At 39.5% G+C, this 15,135-nt stretch overlaps 2 long non-coding RNA genes across 2 annotated transcripts in view; both read left to right on the top strand.

Annotated features, from left to right (window-relative positions):
* The window catches only part of LOC135239505 (uncharacterized), a 678,135-nt gene that overhangs the window by 467,258 nt on the left and 195,742 nt on the right, over positions 1-15,135 (top strand). The gene's annotated exons all lie outside the window — the stretch shown is intronic.
* On the top strand, positions 4,849-5,793 carry LOC135239509 (uncharacterized). The gene is made up of 2 exons (XR_010325395.1): positions 4,849-5,326; positions 5,611-5,793. It is a non-coding gene; the product is annotated as an uncharacterized LOC135239509 (long non-coding RNA).

Here is a 15,135-nt window from a genome sequence, read left to right as displayed (position 1 = left end):
TTGATGAAAAAAGTGCACTGGTGACCTCTCCATAACATCAGGCATTGAGTTTAATTTGATTTAATTTTAAGTTCATATGGTTTCACCAACACCCACTGTCAAACTGTTCTTACTTCAATTTTTTTCAAAAATGAACACTGAGCAGTTAGAAAACTCCAAGGCAACATAAAATTGTACTAAATTTGGTATGGTAAATTTGACTGGTATCAACTTAACCCTCCTGTTCTGTTCATTTTTTAGGTACAGCAAAATGTTCCCGGGTGATATAAACATACAGGGGGGGTTTGCAAATACATGAAATGAACCATTTTAATTTAGAATGTTGATTACACTAATTAAGGCCAGTAGAAGAAGTTTCATACTGAAAAAATAATTTTAAGTATTTTTCCTAGATTTTCAAACTTTAAAAAGGGTCAATTTGACCCGCAACATAACAGGAGGGTTAATGTTCCTACTTTTTCTTCTTACTCCATTCTATATTGGAGTGCATGCAGTTGAAAAGTCCAGTGCACCAGTCCAGGAATAAAAAAGCTTGGAAATGTTTTCACAAAAACAAATTTGCCTCCTACAAAAATAATCTCAAAGACCCACCAGAGGGCAGTAGAAACTCAAGGAAAGTGGAAAATTGAACATCCTTTGGAAAAAAAGAAATATTTGCATTGAAATTGTTCAAACAACTGTGCAGGCCTAATAAATGTCTACAACTTGCATTTTGAAAGCTGTAACACATTAACATATTACTACATGCTTTACATGCATACATTTAAGCTACAATAAAACAATACACACATAATACATTAACTTAAAAAGGCAGCAGAATCTCAGGCCAAACTACAGCTTTTGCATGTTTACCATCTATCCATCAGCTTGCTTAGCATGGTTTTTGTCAAGCATTTCATAAACATTTGGTTTGAATGCAAAAGGAAACAGCTGGAATATATTTCTGAGACATTCATGTCGAGTAAACAAAAACGCAAAAAATATAGGAATTTACAATACTCTCAATTCCATTCTATTACATCAGTCCCTGCCAAGATGTCTTCCTGAATATATTATGTTGCCATTAAGACTGTCAGAAGTGGCCTGTATTATTGAGTTTGTTTGTTTAACATCCATACATTCACCCAACTACTAAAAAAATGACAAACGTTTTTATGTACGTATAGCATCTAAAAATGCAGCTAAAACCGCAAACAACACAATTCCTTCAGCAAAAGTCTGTTTTGAGTATGAAAATTGTTAGGGTGAGTTAACAAGCAAAAATGACTTCACACTTCTCTCACAAAAGAGTTGACTGGGCTATTGTCACAGCCGTGTTTTGGTCTGTGGCCATCTTCGCAGGTTTGTATCTTCACTGGGCAGTGGTCTAAGAAAACGTGTTTTCATGTGCGCAATGATTTTAAAACAGTACTCCATTTATAGAACTCCACCAACATATTTTGTGTTTTTCAAAAAATTGAGACCGCTTTTCTCAGTTTGATGGTAATACATCTTGATACATCTAGCAGTAGTTCCGATACAACTCTTTTGAAATTGATTTAGTTTCAAGAGCTAATTATATCAAGAAGACAGTTTTGCAACATATGGTTTATTTATGAAATTGGGTTTAAGGTTAATTAAAATAACCAAAGAAATTAAGAAAAATGAATAACTTGCTAAAATTCTGTGGTTGCAAACTCATAACAAGGTGAATGTAATGGAAAACGAAAAATAAGTTTTTTACATTTTATTTTTACAGTGTACAGACAAAATCATTACAAAAAGTGCAGTAAAAGAGAACAGGTAAAACAAATATCTTTACATTTCTTCAGGCATATAAAAACAGTCTGGGCTTCCTCAGGAGTTCATTAACCCAGTCAACGAACATCTTGGTCTCGCGTTCACCAAAGCCATGAAACTTCTCTGCTAAGGCGTTCAGCAGATATTCTTGTAGGTTCCTTGGCAGCTCCCATTTCCCACCTGTGCCGGTCCAACTGGTGTTGCAACACCAAGGGCTCTATTTTCTAGAATAGAATCTTTAACTGGCGCCAGGGGACGGTATAGTAAAACGCAAGCTTGTTGACAGCATCAGCGTCTTAAAACTGGGGCTATGGCGTTTCTCAGCAATACCGCTAGGATCAACAAATTCCCAACATAACATCCTTTCGCTTGCACTGCAATGGGATGGGTGGCGCTGTCTGTGGCATGTTCTAAAATACTTTCAGTGCAGTGACGATTTGAACCAACAAAAACCCATTGCATTATGATCACCTGGAACCACCTCTTAGCAGCAACGCAATAGACTCTGGCAATTTGGCAACTTATTAGTCATGTAGTTCTATGTAGTGTCTATAGGTGATGCCAACATTACACTTCCATTTAATGAACAAATAGCCTATAATTATTATTAATTAATTAATTTTAATTTAAACTACTAGAATTAAACAGAACAAATTACAAGAATCCTGCGATCGTGTAGGCCAATAGCCTAAAATATATAAATTATATTACACATTGACACCACTTGAATCATAATTATGCCTAAATCATCTAATGTAGGCTAATTAACCAAACGATTCATTTAGTCAATCATTAGCAAAGTATATAAGTGCCTATTTATGGAGGCAGGTCAGGTGTTAGTGGCCTAAGTATTAAATCCTGTGACACTGACGATGGAGTACGTGATCAGTCGACGTTTGCGGTGACGACGACAATACCGTGAAAGGATATATGTGACGGGTGCTAGAGAAAAGGTCCGCAAGTCGCAAATCTTGAAATCGCGCTAGGAGGCAAAAAAGGTTTTTTAAATTTTTTTTTACTGTTTTCCTTTTTTTCATATTACGAAAGTTAAAGTGTTGAAGAAGTCACTCAATAGAATAAACAACATTTTTAGGGTCACTAAATACTTATAATTTGTCAGCAAAGTCGGCTTTGGAGGCGTGATGGGGGTGCAGTTTAATTAGCATGTTTGATTTCGTTGGCTATTGCCACTTTGTTTCGGTCAAGCCACCGCCCATAAATAAAGCCGTGTGGTAGTAGCCTATGTTTGTTTACTGTGTGAGGTTGCTAAAATGGTGGATGCTCAATCAGTAGGTGAGAGTATAAGCTTTCTAACGATGTATAACATGTCTAATTTTTCTTTTGGAATAGCGTTTTATAGGTTAGCGTAACCGAACATTTTCTTACCATGGCATTCGCTCTATATGGTAACATTAAAAGACGTTGCACCTAACGAAACGTCAACGATTTTTCGTAATTCCTTGGAAAATACCATTATTATTGAGGACTTCTGGGCATAGCTAAGCCATATGTTTGCTGATAGACCTATCTGACATCGTTTTCTGGAGCAAAACAGAAGCGGATATAACTAATTGATTTACTGTCTCTGTCTCCATCTACTGAACATAGATAAGATTTCATCATTGCTATGTAAGTATTACTGCTCAAAATATTTCGGTTATTACGTTATTTTAGAAATTGAGTGTCTTTAAATAGGTTAGTGGTATTATGTAATGTGGATATTTCACACTGTAATGAGGAGAGTGTTGAAACATTGCCAAAACGTGGTGGACGGCTGAAAAATGTTTTTATATCGTCCCATTCCCATACAAGAAACTTTGGCACTTTATATTCATAATTTTGTAAGAAATAATCAAAGCTAGTATTATAAATGGTACAAATGTATTGCTTCATTTGAGACATTTTTCTAGTATCTGTGGTATTCACATCTGCAGTTATAAAGCTTTAAATAGGGTAGCCCCTAAATGGGCAAGGATTTACAGGTACTCTAGTGGGGGAGTGGATGGGGTGGAGTTAACTAGCTATTGTTCCCACCCATTATCTCCCTGTGAGAAGTGTGAAAAGTTCAAGATCTTTCAAGGGGATTTTCTCTGCTACTTGATTTTAGGAGTACCAACATTCAAATAAGCATATCTTCTTCAACTATTTTCAGATTTCAATGTATGACACATCATTTGAAAGCTTATAATCTGCACTTTCGTAATCTGTAAAAAACTGAAAAATGACCTTGCCCTACTTGCGGACCAAAACACCAGCACCTGTCACATATTTTCAGCGGGTGTCCTTCCTCAACTATACGGACATTGAATGCAGTAGAAAGTTTCATCTTTCAAGAGAAGCAGTATCCTACGTCTGCCGCATCTTAGAGCCGCATCTTCAGAGTGACACCAGAGGAGGACATGCCCTACCTGTCCTAGTTAAAGTTACTGCCGCGCTTACTTTTTATGCGACTGGGTAATTCCAGCATACCGTCAGTTCCACCTCTGAAGTCTCCCAGACAGCTGTCAGTGCTGCAATTGAGGCTGTGACATCAGCCCTAGGCAACCAGGCCAACAGGCATATTACTTTACCTGTCACCAGAACGCCAGCGCAAGACAAAACTTGCATTTTTTCTCAAGTGTGGGTTCCCTGGGGTGCTTAGTGCTATCGACTGCACGCACATACAAATCCGCACACCACCCGAGCATGCAATAGTTTTCGTGAATCACAAGGAAACACATTCTATTAATGTCCAGGTGACATGCGATGCCAGCTGCAAAGTCACACATGTATTTGCCAATTACCACGACTCCTTCATTTTGGCAAACTCTCAAATTCCTGGAGCCTTTGAAGGGAATGTGGATGGGTCCTTATTAGGAGACAACGGGTATCCTTTGAAGCATTGGCTGATGACACCATACATCGCACCCAGCACTAGAGCACAACACATTTTCAATCACCGACTAACAAAGGGACAGCGCAGACAGCGACAAAATGAGCTTGCCCCACCTGCACCAGTGGTCACGGTTCCCATCACAGCCAGAGCAAAAAGAGATCAACTGGCTGAGTGGCTTAATAGGGCTAGATAAATAGTAAGTATCGGATCAGCTTTTAAAATTAACATTTCAATGTGCATGTTATTCCAATGTAGACTCATACGCACATCCAAGTTGAAGGTGCTGGGCTGAGATGAATCAAGTTGAATTTTCGGATCGAAACATTGTCTGTAATGTGTACAATCACGAATAAACGTGTATAAGCATTTAAGTGTGCAGGCTTTCTTTCTAAAATTCTATATGCATGTTATTCATCATCAAGGATTGACAAAGCAGGCGTAGTTAACTGAACTTCAATTTATTGCAGGCTTTTAACATGGCATTGAACTATTTAAAAATACACAACTTAACATTCGTTTCACTTTTGTAGCCAAAATCAAGCATTTAGAACAGAACTAAAAGTTGTTCAAACGAACATTTTCCCCTGCCTCTCCCTCTGCCTCAGCCTCTCCCACCTCTTGTTCTAGCAACACATCACAGAGGATGGACAGCTGCTGGGGAATTGCTGGAAGGTAATAATCTTGGGGGTGGAGAGGGGTGGGGGTTGGAGAAAAGCGTTTGGGGGGGTGGAGTGGCCAATCGCACCACAATGTACTGCTCAGATTTAATCGCCGATGCTCCATCCAGACGAGCCAGGTATTTACGGAACCAATGGCCACTCTTATCCGCCTTAATTCACGCTCCAGCATTGTGAACCCGTTCCTCTGCTGGTCCAAGAAGGGCTGGTCGTCTCCGCTTCTGCGCCGGTGTGGTGCGGATTGCCTGGGCTGTATTAATTATGATGTTTCTGCCTCAGGTTCACTGGACACTGGATCCGGAGGGGCAGCAGAGCAGCTTGGACCTGGGATGGCAGAGCCATCTGCCAAACACATTTTTGTTTGTTAAAAGAATGAATAACTGTTGTATACAAGTATATCACATGTTGCTTAATTAATGATGCATATTTTTGTTTGAAAATAAATGGCATTGCTCAAAGTGATATTGTCTGGTTCTTGCATTGTTATAAATTGGGCTATATATAAAAATAAATTTGTCTCGCCTGACAAACCAACCTCCAAGCCACCGAATCCATCCACGCTCAGTGGTGTCAATGTAGAGGAGGCCACTTCCTCTGCAGTAGTGAGGTCTTGGGTGGACTGTGGGCGCCTTCCAGTCGCCATCGCCTACCTTTTGTTAACGGCCAGCTTCTCCTTACCCTTTCGTTGCAGGTCATTAAGCCTTCGGCATTGACAGGCCGTTCGAACAGGGCCTATATTGGCTACATTTAATGCATTCACCACCTCCTCCCATGCCTTCTGAACTTCTGGGAGACGAGGTGGTGTGGATTGTGATCCATAAATTGCTACTGTCCTAATCTTTACTTGTGTCGTAAGTATTTCTGATTCCTGTGTAGAAATGCGCTCTTGTCGTTGATGGTCCAGTGCGTTTGGGTTGCTCATTATGAAATTTCATGGAGCCGCGCGATTGCATTCAAACTTTTTTTAAAGAATGAGAACAACAATTTTATTGGCTACCATATAGATACACCTTGGACATTTAACCTCGGCCTATTAGCGATACCGACATCAGGTGCGCCAAGATTGCCATCATGAAATGGCCAAATTTCTCGCCGACACGCCCTCAGAGCGATACCACCAATGCTTACTCTTGTGTTCACCATTGTGTTTGGTTTATGAAAATAGAGCCCCAAGAGTGAAATTTCTCTGTGCCGACTGCAGCTTGGAAAAGGAAACAGCCGTAATGATCGGAACATCCGCCGGATAGCTGGCTTATCCTGCGCTCTCGCACTCTCTATGTAAGGTCTCCTGATATGAATCCCATTGAGGTGGTTGGGCATGCGATGAAGGAGTATGTGCGCCGTGAAGCTAAACCCATGACCAATGCAGAACTCATATCGGCTATCGAGACATTTTGGGCTACCAGCTGACCACACAGCTCTGCAACAGATACATTGATCATCTGAATAAAGTGTTGCGCCGAGTTGTGGAATTGCAAGGTGGACCAACTGGAATGTAGCCTTTGTAATTTCTGTGGTTTGGTGTTGCTGTTTCAATATCATTAAAATACCTTTTCCTCAAATATATTGGCTTGTGCAAATTCATTGTCAATTCATCATCAGTAGTACTGTATCCTACAGTAGCCTATAGTGTGAATATAGTTTATTCCACTGACAATGTTTGATGTTTGATTGTTCAGTTGCTAAATAGCCTGCCAGAGGAGAGACAGACACATTCGCACATCCGCATTCTGCATCAACACCTGGCTATTGTTAGGCAGTGTGGGTGTAAAGACGAGCCAAACTCCAGTAAACTGCCCTCAAATTTAAAGTCATCCTGTCAGACTTGGCCTATATTATTAAGTTTGTTTGTTTAACATCCATACGTTCACCCAACTCCTTAAAAAAATACAAACGTTTTAATTAGTAGGCTAGCTGGCAAGTATTAACTATCACAAACAAGTATTAACTATGAAGTCTCCATTTTCATAGCCTAACTTGTTTCTGATATAGCCTTGCTGCGCGATTGCTGTGGTCATAGCCTTTGAGCTAGATTTATGTAACAAAGTGTGATGTGCCAATACAGCCGGCCATCGCTAAGTCACGCCAATATATATATATATATATATTTTTTTTTTTAATAATCGAGTCATAGGGACCATCTAAACTGCTTCCGCATCCCCTGTCCTAATATTCAAGCTCTGCCACTGGGCAGTGGTCAAAGAAAACATGTTTTCATGTATGTAGTGATTTTAAAAGGGTAATACCTCCATTATCACCTACATAACAAAAATGCTATATTATCTTTTTGTTAATTTTATGATTTTCCTTACCAGCTGTTTTCCATGACTTTAATTAATTATTTAATTATAATTATTTTTGTTTTGTATGTTGTCTGTAAATAAACACTAGCCTTGTTTGGGTTAATGGCCTACACTCTGCTCTATTACAAAGTTCTTTATTTTAAAATGCAGTACTCTTTTTTTTTTTTTTTTCTCATCAGGACTTGTGTTTTGAACCCCATGTAAAAAAAGTAGTTCAGTCATGTTTTTATCATTTGAGAAATATAGCCAAGGTTAGGTCCTTCATCTCTGCCCCAGATCTGGAGAAACTCATCCATGCTTTTATTTTCTCCCGCCTCAACTATTGTAACTCCCTGTATACCAGTCTTAGTCAGAAATCAATCGACCGCCTACAGTTAGTTCAAAATGCTGCAGCTCGGTACTTAACTCAGATCACAACTCAATGTGATCATATCACCCCTGTCCTAGCATCCTTGCATTGGCTGCCAGTTTATCTTAGGATTGATTTTAAAATTATTTTAATTACTTTTAACGCCAGGCATGGAATGGCCCCTCCCTATATTTCTGATCTTTTATCCCCTCCTATGAGCCAGGACGCAGACTGAGATCCTCGGGTAGCCATTCCAAAGTCAAGGCTGAAAACCAAAGGCGACAGGGACTTTGCTGTCAGAGCCCCTAGACTTTGGAACAATCTGCCAGAAAATATCAGGCTTGCAGAGTCAGTTCCCCATTTTATTTAACTTCTTAAGACATATTTTTATAATAAAGCGTTTATTGGGTGATCTTTTATTTTATGTTATTTTATTATTTTTATTTGTTTCTGTGTTTTGTGTATTGACTATTGTGAAGCACTTTGTTACCTGTATTGAAAAGTGCTATACAAATAAAGCTATTATTATTGTGTTGCTTCCCTTTTGGGTCGTAACAATTAGAGTGAAAATGAGACGCGTCTTCTCGATTCCCTCTTCCCAACCTGCTGCCAGTGTGCGATGATGCATATCCCTAGGGAGGTCAAACCGATTTTTCAAAAAACAGAGTATGACAGTTTGTTTTTAATCCATAATTGTCACGTCCCTGTCGTCTCTCATGTTTTCTGTTTTGCCTCGTGTATCTTGTCTGTTTTTTTCACCATCTGTGCTCGCCTCCACAGCGGAGGCGGGTCTCAGTTTCAACGATCTCTGAATACCTAATTTCACCCACCTGTTTCCCCTGCATTCCACACACTTTCCCGTCACGCTCACCAGTATTTATTCTCGGCTCGCCTACCACTCTCTGCCCGATTGTTGCCTCTGTTTTTTGCAACTTCTCGTTGGCTCGTGTAAAAGAATTTGCGTATTCTTTCTAGTTCCGTACCTTGGTTTTTTCTCCCTAGCCTTTTTCCACTTTTCTCATCACTTTGCACTCAGGTTCCCCAGTCTGTGTCTTTCCCATTGTCGTGTTTGTCTGGTCTTGTTTTCTGTTCGTCCCCGTCCTGTCTGCGTTTCCTGTTCTGTCAGCCGTGTCCAGCCTGCCCTTCGCCGGCCTCCCAGTCCAGCCCTGTCCAGTCCTGATGTGCTCCTGTGCCTACTCAGGCCTGCTCCAGCTCCAGGCCTGCTCCTGTACCTGCTCAGTCCCGCTCCGGCCCCAGCCCTGCTCGGTCCTGCCCCTGTGCCTGCTCAGCCCTGCTCCAGCTCGAGACCTGCTTGGTCCTGCTCCGGCTCCAGTCTTGTCCAGTCCGGTTCCAGCCTCGCTCAGTCCAGTTCCGGTTTTGAATTGCCCTGCTCTGTTTGGTTACCTCTCAATAAACCGGTTGCTTTTCTCCTAAGCCTCTGTGTTCGAGTCCTGCGTTTGGGTCCAGCATTACACATCGTGACAATAATAGCATAAATGCTACAGTATAATCAAATAATAATATATAAATCGCTGACTTTCCAGAACATAAGAAAACAGTTGTTTTCTTTAATACGATGTTAAAAAAATTAGCTTCTTCCCTCGGCAAGTAATAACTATCATTGGGGAGAAAGGATCTGTGTACTTTTTGGCCAATTGTTTTCCGTTTCAGGAACAGAAATTAAAAAGCAAGAAATTAAAGGGTGTTCGATATTCATTTTAAAAACATAAATTGAAAAACGAGAATCAATTGGTTATTCGTGTTACTGACTTATATTAAACATGCAATTACAGAAACTGAACTAGCTGTCAATTTTAAAGTTTATGGTATTATGTTTAGTTTTTATTATAACAAAAAGGTTAGATTTTTTTATAATGATCCAATTGACTTTGGTTTGTATTAAATCGTATTAAATAAAACAGCTGTTATTTTCTGATAAGTTAGGTGTTTATATGTTGCTATTTGAGTAGCATTTATGATGTTGTGAAAAATAAACTGTTTGTTTGCTGAAAAATCACCAAAACGGGTTTGACGTCCCTATTAGGGTCTTATGAGTTTTATGTTGCAAACTGTTTTTTTTAAAAGAGAGTTAGGGTGGATTCAGCAGATGTGGCACATCAGTAGAAGTGGGACACTTAAGCTTTGCATTACTCTGCTATGTACGAATCAACAGCCAATAAAAAAAAACATTCTTGAATTGTAGCTACAATTGTTTTTATTGGACTGACGTCTTTACAGTGGGCATGGACAGCCATCAAACTAAGACTGATCATTGCGAGTGAACGGTAAGTGGACTGGCATGTGAAATGACACTTACGAATTATAAGGTTACTAGGTTAATAAAAACGAGTCAAAAATGTCCTCTTTGATTTCCAATATAGTGGCTAAGACACTGGTCAAAATACAAATGTTTTTTTTTATCATATTGTCTTTAGTTTTTATGATTACGGGGGTTTTGCACTGTCCCACTTCTGCTGAACCTGTAAAAGTACAGTGTTTTCAGGTAATGTGGGACACCGTTTTAGTCCTGGTGTAATAAACCTACAATTTACCACAGTTTTATACACTTACGTGCTAGTTTAAACCATACTGATGATTATTTGGTTTCTGTCAGTACTTCACATCTTACTGTTTGTCGACAGACTCTATATAATCAGAATGAATGAATATCATCATGATGCAGATAGCGTAATGAGTAGAGGCGCCTAGTGTGTAATGACTAGCTCGTGGGTTCAAGCCCTGCTCAGAGCATTGCTCAATTGCTTTCAATTATTTTATTATTGTTTCTGCTTGTGTCTCGTTGTTCCCACCCTGTCCTGGTCTGATTGTTAATTGTGCCCTCCTGTGTCTTGTTGGTTTTGAGTCTATTTAATTCCTTTGTCTCCCTGACTCGGGTGCTGGTTCCTTGTGTTTCTGACTTTGTTTCTGCCTGTGTTTCTCGATGTCTTTCTGCCTTTGTGTTTCTGCCTGTGTTTCTGCCCGTGCTTTTCTGCCTGTCTGTGTCTGCCCTGCCTGTTCTGTTCTACATGTTTTTGGACTTTTGGATTTTCTTCTGTTTTTTGAGTTTTTCTAGACTTGCCCTGTGTGGCCTTTTGTTTGTTGTTTTGCATTTTTTGTGTAGTAAATGTCTTTGTTTAAACTTTCCTTTTGAGTTCCTGTGTTTTTTTGTCCACTCCACCTCTGGGTCCTACCCTCCCGAACATGACACTGGCCCTAGATATCTGCACTGGATCTCTGAATGAGTGAACAAAACTCTAAAAACTTGTATTACCTCAAGACATACTGTGTAAATGTGACACCCACTACATGTATGGTAACATTTTTGTGATATAGTGAATTAATTAACTTTTAATTTCCTTGAATATTGTTGTGTTTGATTTTAATCTGCCAATACTTTCAAATGAATGCTATTCTAGTTTTCACCACAGGGGAGGGAGCGCTGTAGGTCTCAATCACTGTCCCACTTTACGTGAATACTCCGACTGAGTGAAAGAGGGTGCCATGCTTAAAGTTACAATTTCGAAAATTTCCGTTTCGTTCTCTTTGGCGGTACCAATGGCGAGAAGCGGTAATTGCAGGTGTGTTTTTGGACCTCACTTCCCATCTTTACACAGAAATCAGACCCGGCTTTGCTCCACCTATACCCCGGCTTTATTCCGATCAATATATTGATGAACTTGAGGGCAATGTAAATAACGGTAGTTCAGATCAATGATTCGCAACGAGACAAAACAGTTTTAGAATGTTGCAGAGAAAATTGCAGCGGTGTGAACTGGTTAGTTGCAGAGCGTCTGAAGCCATTGCCTGGGGTCTCAAAAGACCCACATTGTCAAATCGCCAAGTGCAGTTTTAGAACGTTTACAATCAGACGTCTTGGAATTTTGCAAGTTGCATCCAGTCTTGTTGCGAATCATTGATCTGAACTGGCCTTAAGTTAGCTACATTGCAACGTTGCAACAAGGTAGCATTGCATTCGAGAGACGGTCTGCGAGGTCGGTAGCGTTAGCTAGCTTTTTTCTAATTGTTAGCTGACATTAGATTGTGTTAATTACATTAGCTAGCTAGCTAACGCAATGTTACCTGACATGAGAGATGGATACTGTGCGCAAAGTTGTCTGAACGAATGTTGCCTTTCTTGACATGGTCCGGTAGCTAGCCTTAGCTGTGCAAATAGCTATGTAATTTAGTAACGTTACATTGTCATGAAATGTAATACAAAATCTACATCAACAAATAATATGACCTCTCATGTTACACAAACCCCCCCCCGGGAATGTCGCCACAGACACCCAGTTCTTTAATCATAAATTTTTATAATAATAATAATATAAATTAATATAATAATCACCATTGTGTTACCTAATTCGGCGATAGACAGTGACTTAACAGACATTTATCTTAATGAAAATCTTCGAGATTATTACTTTAAGGGTGTTTATTTTCTATACAAAAACATGTGATGATTCATGTGAACCCCGAGCCAAAGCAAATTAATCCACTGCTTGTACATGTAAATGGTAAATGGACTGCATTTATATAGCGTTTTATCCAAAGCGCTTTACAATTGATGCCTCTCATTCGCCAGAGCAGTTAGGGGTTAGGTGTCTTGCTCAAGGACACTTCGACACACCCAGGGCGGGGTTTGAACCAGCAACCCTCCGACTGCCAGACAATCGGTCTTACCTCCTGAGCTATGTCGCCCCGATGTAGGGGTGAGGAAGATGCCACTATTTGTATTTGTACAATTATTGTGTAGATACCATGGACTACATAAGACACAAAACTATAAAACCCATATGTCCACCTCAAAGGGACTCATTTAACCATTCCTCCTACCACAGATTTCCTGTTGCAGTATTGGCTTACTGTAAATTTGAAACTCGCAACCTTCAGTGAAATGTTTGTTTCATGCTCTCTGTTCCATTTACCTGTCCCTGGACCTGGCAACCCTTCTCCTGTCTCCCTCTCGCGTGAGTCCACACGCCAGGAAGAGTTCGCAAGGCGCATATACCCTCGGCTATCAGCTGCAAGAGGAATGAGGCGCTCCTACAAGAGTAGCAGTGGTCGAAGAAGAACCAGGAGAGCCACACACAAGGGTCCTGCAGAGCAAGTCCCACGAGGCAAGCTGCCTGCGACAAGGATCAAGCTGCGTGTCTTGTAACTGTAGAAAAGGGTGAAAGGCTTCTCCTTTTCCACAACATCCTACTGATTTCACACTGGAAACCAAGAAGCATTTTCATCAATGGAACCAAACCAAAGGACTCAATTAAGGCTGTAACTCTAGGCATAGCATAATTAGCAACGGACTGAATGTAGTAATATTTATGACTGAATGTACATGATGGTCTTAACCGTTATTGTGTTTTAATGATTAATGGAAATGTTCCATGTGTTAACATTAAGCCATCCACTGTGCTGTGTCAGTTTTAATATATATCACGCACAAAACAGATCTGGCATGTGATCTATTTTAATTACTAACAGGTCATAACATGGCAAGCTGATCTCTGCAAACGCACACCGATAGCCATATATCCATTATCCTTTATCTGTTTGGTATGCTTCATGTGCCATTGTTTAGCCACTAGATTTATCTAGTTTCAAAAACCCCTCCATTCATACTCATTTGCACTGATTATAGCCTATTCATTTATTTATTTTTGCCCATTCATAGCACTATTTTTAGATTTTGTGTTAATACAGTATGTCGATGTGCATCAGCATTATATTTACTAACATTGCCCCTATTCACAGTAAAAAAAGAATGCTTGGATTGATCTACAAAAAATAGTTTTGTAAAAAACAAATTATCACACATCTGATACACATCCACCAAATATCTAGTTTAAGTAATGTCAATAACTCCAACAGACATTTCAGGTCAGACATACAATCTGTTTTGAAAAGAAACCTCAGAATTGTATGGGTGTGGTTGGGGTATGCCAGTGTAGCCATAACTTTTCTAAATGGTTAAATATAATGTTGCTGCACATCAACATATTTTTTTAGCACCTAAAGTCAGATGTTGACGAGGACATCGCTTTTTCTTAAATTAGACAGATCTGCTCGGTTCCCGCATGTTACACATTACTATCAACAATAACATCAAAGCTAAACATTTATTTCACCTTGGCTTTTGTATGATAAATTCTCCATTTCTATATCAGAGGTTCCAAAATAGTTATTCATTTCACAAAACCAAACCGTGTTCACCTTCAGACAGCGCATTGACTCATGGGAATTGCAGTTTCTCAAGGACGTTAACAGGGACGTTAACAACGTAACGCAAATTACACAGGGCTGCTTGGTGTTATAGGTTTCAAAACAACCGGCAACTACATGCTCTGATGGATTGATCACAAGTTAAATCCATTCTTAATCATAATACTTCACTTATCTAAACTGACCTATAGCTGGTTAGCTATGTAGCTAGCTATGTGAGACACAGCTGAATAGTTTGCTGAGTACTATTAAGACAATTGGGACAGGTAAAGAATAGATGCAAAAGCTAGAGAATTATTCATCATAGTGAAATACAAATGCAATAACAAAATAAGGAAGGTTTTTAATAAATGTACGTTTGAATTTAAATATCAACGTTGGCTTGCCTTTATTGATTCACTGGTGAAAGGAAAATGGTAGTCGTTCTGGTCCGTATTCATTTGGAGAAACTTGTTAAATCACATGATGAAAGGAGTCCATATTTCGTAATATAAGTACAAGATTTGAGGGATGGAAATTCATTGAATAGATGTGAATTGGTCATGAGACCAGGTTGGTTAGTTTCGTTACTATATTAAACACTTTCATTTGATTTAGTATTAAAGTCAACTTCCAGGTATTGGACTCACAAAGTAGGCTGTTTTATTATTGTGATTACGCTCTGTATGTTTATTCGGCTTCTGTATGCATCGGATATATGTGCTTTATATAGCTAATGTTGTATTATATGTGTGCAACTGTAGGCCTGTGTATCTTACCCACTACCATCCTTTTCTGCAACAACAATAATCATTAGGTGTCCTGTTACAAATCCCTGGTTATGGAAATTCCCGGCACCCTGGGTCCAACCACTTATTTTTAACCTCCTTGCTTCCTTTCCTTGCCTCCTTTCCTAGTATGTAAGGCCAAATGAGACAGGAAATATACAAA

Source organism: Anguilla rostrata, chromosome 1, assembly GCF_018555375.3.
Source record: "Anguilla rostrata isolate EN2019 chromosome 1, ASM1855537v3, whole genome shotgun sequence".
Classification (NCBI taxonomy): Eukaryota; Metazoa; Chordata; class Actinopteri; order Anguilliformes; family Anguillidae; genus Anguilla; species Anguilla rostrata.
The sequence above is the reverse complement of the archived record's forward strand: the minus strand, read 5'-3'. Positions and strand labels throughout refer to the sequence as shown.